At 46.3% G+C, this 6,452-nt stretch overlaps 1 non-coding gene across 1 annotated transcript; it reads left to right on the top strand.

Annotated features, from left to right (window-relative positions):
* Positions 1–5,987: 5,987 nt before the first annotated feature.
* On the top strand, positions 5,988–6,094 carry LOC120677030. Its single transcript, XR_005676095.1, has one exon. It is a non-coding gene; the product is annotated as a small nucleolar RNA R71 (small nucleolar RNA).
* Positions 6,095–6,452: the final 358 nt, after the last annotated feature.

Raw genomic sequence — 6,452 nt, 5'->3', positions numbered from 1 at the left:
TTTATTCTCCCCTTTTTTTTGATGTGCCAAAGCATGTGGCATACCTTCTTTGGGTATGCATTTTTTATTTTCTTTTTGCATAGCCCCATATCCTTGGCATATTTTTGAGAGAGTGGTGTCATACATGGACATGGAGTTTTATTTTGTAGATGGATGGAATTTTGCTTTCTTCTAGTATAGAAGCATAGCATGTGGTGAACATGTGTACATGATCTTGATCATGGGAGTATGAAATGAATCTCACTAAGGGTCACAATAATTTAACAAAACTCAATGAGATAGCAAGTTGCAATAACAATAACATATGGCTTTGGATAGGAATTTTCATATCATCGAGGAATTTTATTATATTTTTGTGTTTTCAAAAATTAAATACTCCAGATGTCAAGTATCACATAGGAGAAGATCATAGCAACTCTACTTAACCATATCATAGCTCACAACAACTTAAATTTGGATCATGCTTTTCGCTACCCACAAGTTTCAAGTTTCAGGTATGAACATTTTAAGCCACCAAATCCAAAATTAGGTAGAGCATAAAGTTGTAACTAAGCATATGAAGGAAATTAACAGAGCAACTATTCATTATCTCAACAAGGAAAACTTACACCATGCTTACTACACATATTAAAAGAAAATATTTTTGGTGTTTTCTAAGTTTTGCAAATTTTTATTTGTTTTTAGTTATGCAGATTTTTATGGATTTTCTAATTTTGCAATTTTTTATGGGTTTCATGCAAGGCTATGAAAGCAGTAAATATAAATGATACAAGTTACCTCTCGTGGGGGTCCTCCCCTAAGCTAGCTTCAGGCTTACTACGGCTGATCGGGGTTGAAACTCGTCCAGCGGCAGTACGCCCTCCACTCCTCCTGTAGCTGCAACTGTGACTGCTCCATGTCATGGAGTCTCTCGCCGGTGTGACGCTGCCATGCTTGGGTACTGTCGATGTGTTGGTTCAGCGTCTCTTGTATGTTGTCGCCCTGCACCCGCAGCTCTAGCTGCTGGGTGATGGTACCGAAACCTCAGGACGAAGACGTCCGTCTGATGAGGTTCGGGGCTCCACCGGAGCTGGAACTAGTGGACCGGTGGCCTAGTGCCTGCCGTGTCCACTCCTCAGTGCTGGCACTGTGCCATGATGAACCACCGGCCTCATGGTGATGTGAGTGATGTGGCTGCTAAGGCGGTGGTGTCGGCTCTACTTCCCTTCTGGTCCTGCTTCTTGTCATCCTGCCAGGCAAACCAAAAGATCTATGCCTGCGACCCCCTTCTCGTGGAACGAGAGGGATGGTTAGCAAATGGCAATTATGCAAATGGAACTCTGCATTGGGCAGCAGGAATCTCATTTGTATAGCCCAGTGTAAAAGAAAATCAAGAATCATTCGGGCCTTTCTTGAGTGTGTGACCTTGGATCAAATAGTCCTCATCGATATACACACGGTCGCCCTCAATGAAAGGAATAAAATTCCCCTCTAAGGCACCGATACGTGTAGTGATGCGGGTAATCAAAGAAGTGCACTCAATAGGACCCGTCATCTTGAAATTCGAAAGCCATTGTCTAACCAAAGCTTGCGCGAGGGAGATTTTGATCTTGTTGACCATGGCATATAGAATGAGTAACTCATCGTTGCGCACGGGTCGGACATCATCTCTTGGGAAGAGAGTGATGGTCAACCACTTGTGCATCAACTGAAGAGTTGGATTATGAATATCGCTGCACCGAGGTGCAAACTTGCCATGGACAACTTGACCCGAAATCCGGCCACAAAACTCATGACGATTAAAACCTCGGCATGCTTGGTCCAAAGAAATAGGCCAGCGTTTGTTGAAATTGAGGTGGCCGCCAAAAGTTTTCCAAGAAAGCAAATATTCTTTCCCGAAAAGTCGAAAATAAACCCTGTTTTCCACCTCCCGAAGAGTGCAAAGAAATTGGATAGTGAGGAGTCGAGAACCATACTCCTCAACAGGAACGAATTTATCCCATCCAATTTCATGCCAAACATTAGAGAAGTCTTCGTACATACTTGTTTTGATGAGGAGGTCCGGATCAAAGGCTCAGGTGTGGACGAAGTTTCTGTTCTTGAAGATGGTGTAGCCTTGCCATTCACGATCATCCCACAAGTCGAGGTACGGTGCATCTTCCACATCAATCTCTATGACCCCGGCTTGCGGTTCGGCTTCGATCTCTTCATAGTCCATCGTGCTTGGTGTAGGCGTAGGTTCGGGTGTGTACGAGCTTGAGCCATCCCGAGAACGGGATTAACTTCCACCCGTCATCTTCTTGAATGCCGGAAACCTTCCGCCCTATGCCTTTCATGAAGGAACAAAAACAAGTGCAACTCGAAATGGGTTATGTTAGTGAAACCGAATTGAATGTTCCTACCGTGAGTTGCTCCTTCTTTCTTGCAGCAAAGAATTGAGAGAGAGAGAGGTCTCTTGAATTCAAATCTTGAGCAAAAATCCAATGAAAACCCAAGAGCAAAGTTTGAGAGAGAGTGAGAGTTGAGTGTGAGAGCTCAACACCCACCCCTCGGCCTCTATTTAAAGGGAGAAGCCCGGGCACAACGGCTAGACGATGGGCATAACGGCTAGTAGCCGTTGGAGAAAGCTGACAGCAGGGACCTGACAGGTGGGGTCAGCCGACCCTAGGGTTCGGCCGGCCCCCCTGTCGGGCCCCTAGCTGACATCATGTGCCCAAGTTCCCTCTAACGGCTCTATGTTTTGAAAATTTGAGTGCCCGGCCAAACTTTGTCTCGAAAAATGTTCAAAAATACTTTTCAAGGGATTCTCATGCTCAGAAATATATATATATTTTTGGATTTTTGTAAAAGAAAGAAAAAGTGCTAGAAAAGTTTCTAGCGTGCAAGGGTGTTTTGAAAATTCAAACATGCAGTGGAAAAAACGAAAAAGTCTAGAAAAGAAAAAAAATGATGGAGGGTGATTATGAGATACTGCAGCGAAAATGGCCTCTCATGCCATATTTCAGTATAATGTTTTGGTGATTGATATAGACAACACAACACTTGGACTAATGTGTTTGTTTAGATGATATCCTCAGGCTTTTAGGTTCAAGTGATGACAAAGAGAAGAAATCCAAAAGAAACCAAGTCAAAAGGATCAAAACAGAGGTATTTTGCTATCACCGGTTGAACCGACATAGGGCAAAATGAACTCACCGGTGCAATCACAGAGAAGGCCTGCGGGCTAGGGCTTAGCACCGGATTAACCGGCATTGAGTGTTTTACACTCACCGGTGTAATGGATGTTTTACACTCACCGGTGTAATGGACTTGGTAAAAGATCTGCTCACACTCACCGATTGAACCGACGCTAGGAAAGTTGAATACGTCGGTGCAATGGACCAAGAAGCTGAGGCAAGGTCTATACACTGGATGAACCGATGTTGGTTCTTGGTGAACGTCGGTGTAATTATCCAGAGAGTTGGTTTTTCAGAGTTCACAGGACAACTACACTCACCCGTTAAACTGACGCAGCATCGGTTGATTGCTCGTACACATAACGGCTAGTTTTTGAGGCGGGCTGTTTAGTATCACCAGTTGAACAGATGATGGCTATTTGGGGTGCATCGGATTAACCGGCGTTAAGCACTTTTCTGGCAGCTTTTCTCTAACGGTTATATTTGCTTGTGCTGCCTATATATACCCCCAAGGCCGGGTCATTTGAAGAGGTTGGAGACTCTGGAAGTTCTATTGAAGATCAACATCAACTCCATCCACCATATTGAGCTTAGTGCCGCATTCAAGCTTAGAATAGCTTAGTGCAAGTGTGAGCTTGAAAAGCTTAGTGCTTGGGAGGACTTGATCTTGCGAGATCAACCTTGAGCAAAGTCTTGCTGCGGCAAGCAACCGTGTACTTGTCGTGTGACCCTCCGACTTGGTGTGGAGAGGCAACGACACTTTGTGCGGGGAAGGAGACCCCTCTTGGTGAGAAGCTCCGAGAGTGAAGACGGTGCCATTGGTGACGCTTTGAGAGAGACGGTGGCGGTGGCCTTGTCTTGGTGACTTGGGGCCACTTAGCCTTCTCTTGCCGGAAGCCTTGGTGGAGAACGCAAGACGGTGATCAAGCGAAGAGACTCGGCATCACACTTGTTCTTGTTGGACAAGTAGCCGTGGACGTAGGGAGGGACTTGGTGTCCTAACCGAACCACGTTAAATCGTGTGTCTTGGTGTCTTCACGGGAGTTTGCATATCCTCTCCCTTATCTCTTTACTTACCTTATTACGTTTCCACATTTACTCTATCTTGTGTGCCTTTACTTTCCTAGTTAGTTTGATTAGGATTGGCCATAGGTTGCAAGTCTTTTGGGGTAAGTAGAGAGTAGCATAAATAAACCTTAGTCATAACTAGCATGTGTAGCACGTGTTAGGTTTATCTTATGCAAGTAGATTGAGCCCTAGGTTAGAAAGCGAATTAGCGACCCTATTCACCCCCTCCCCATCTAGGGTCGGACACCCCGGTGATCCTTACAGATACGTATCGATTTACCTTCGGCAAGGGCTCGTCGTTTAGAGTCTGACGAGCGGGACCTTTCTCCTGCTGTGTTCACCATTGCTCGGCTTGTCCTGGAGAGTTGGACGAGGACGAGCTTGTGACCTTACGCCACACCTTCTTTGAGCGTCTTCTTCTGGATCGTATGGTTGTAGGTTCTTCTGGTTGGGGTTCAGGTGCACCCCAGAGTGGACTTCTGTCGTGAGCCTGCTGGATCACGAACCTCTGCTCCCTCCCATGGAGGAATTTAAAGAATATTTCATCGACCCCGATGCGGAACTAGACTTTTCCAGATCTGACATCAATCCTAGCCTTCACACTATTCAGGAACGGTCGTCTGAGGATAAGGTCTAGTCCTAAGTCTCCATCCATGTTGAGGATGACAAAATCGGCTAGGACGAAGCAATTCCAGACTCGTACATAGATGTTTTCGACAATCCCTCCAGGATGTCGAACTATGGAGTCTGCAAGCTATACGAGCATACAGGTCTGGGAAAGAGCAGGATATTGTAATTGCTCAAAGATTACCTTGAGCATGATGTTTATGCTTGACCCAAGGTCGCAGAGGGCCCGTGTGTAGGGTTGATCGAAGATGGAACAGCTGATCATGGGCACCCCTGGATCTCCATGAAATTTTTCGCTGTTAGCCCGCACCACGCATTCATCCTTGGGTGCGTGGTTTCTCCTGCATGGTTAGTTCGAGAAGTCTGCCGGGGAAGGTTGCCCCACCCGGAAGACACCATATTTGCAGTTTCGATGGAAGATTCGGGTTGTCCCGAGATCTTCCCGTCTTCAGAGACAGGAGCAACAGCAGCTAACTGAGCCAGTTGTGTTTCTATCATTTTGTTGAAACTAAGTTGATTTTTATGAGCAGAAGAAAGAGTTTCAACTTTAGCATGAATGCTTTCTAAAATTTTATCGTTGGCAGCAAGCTTTCGGTTTAAAGATTCATTAATTTTAGTTTGGCCAAAGACTAGGTCTCTTAAGGAGGGTTGGTTCGAATTGAAATTTGAGTTATAGTTGTTACCTCCTCCTTGGAATGGTGGGCATGTTTGACCCCACCCTGGCCTCCTAGTGGACGAAACCCGGTGTTGTTGTTGTTGATGTATGCTGCATCTTCACGGGTCTCATGGCAGTCATTCCCTGAGTGTCCACTGTCACCACAAACCTTGCACGTAAAGTACGAGTTCATGGCATGGACGGGAATAGGCATCTGGGGCCGGTTCCCTTCATCAATCTTCTTTAGTAGGAGGTCCAGCTTGGCGGCGAGCATATCTGTCTCCTTGACAGTACGCATTCCTCCTTTGGTTCTGGACTGGGAACGCTCCTTGTTCCAGCCCTGGTTGGAGACCATCTTCTCGATTGAGGCCGTAGCCTTGGCAATCGTGAGATCGAGATAGGCTCCTCCAGCAGCATCAAGATGGGCTCTGGATGTAGTCGTTAGCCCGTTGTAGAAGCTTTGTAGCACGAGCCACTCATCCATCCCATGATGAGGATAGGCGAGTATGTACTCTTGCAGCCTTTCCCAAGCTTCTGGGATGGATTCCATCCCCGTCTGCTGGAAACTTGAGATTCTTCCTCGTAGGGCATTGGTTTTGCCCAACGGAAAGAATTTAGCGAGGAACGCCATGGAACACTTGTCCCACATGCTGACGGCTTCCTTGTTATGATAAAACCACTATTTCGCCTTCCCCAGGAGGGAGAAAGGAAACAGGCGGAGCCTGATGGCATCAACCGTAACGCCCCATATGGTTACGGTCTTGCAAAGCTCCAGAAAGTTCTGGAGATGGGCGTTGGCGTCCTCATTCGGCTTGCCACATAATGGGCTAGCCGGCACCATATTTATGAGGCTGGACTTCAGCTCAAAGTTCATGTCCCCAACATCAACATTGGGTCCAGTTTCCACATTGGCAGCTGAGGGGACGGAGAAGTCGCGGAGAGTCTTC

The sequence above is a fragment of the Panicum virgatum genome, chromosome 5N (assembly GCF_016808335.1).
Source record: "Panicum virgatum strain AP13 chromosome 5N, P.virgatum_v5, whole genome shotgun sequence".
Classification (NCBI taxonomy): Eukaryota; Viridiplantae; Streptophyta; class Magnoliopsida; order Poales; family Poaceae; genus Panicum; species Panicum virgatum.
Note: the sequence above shows the minus strand (reverse complement) of the source record. Positions and strands in the feature narration are given on the sequence as shown.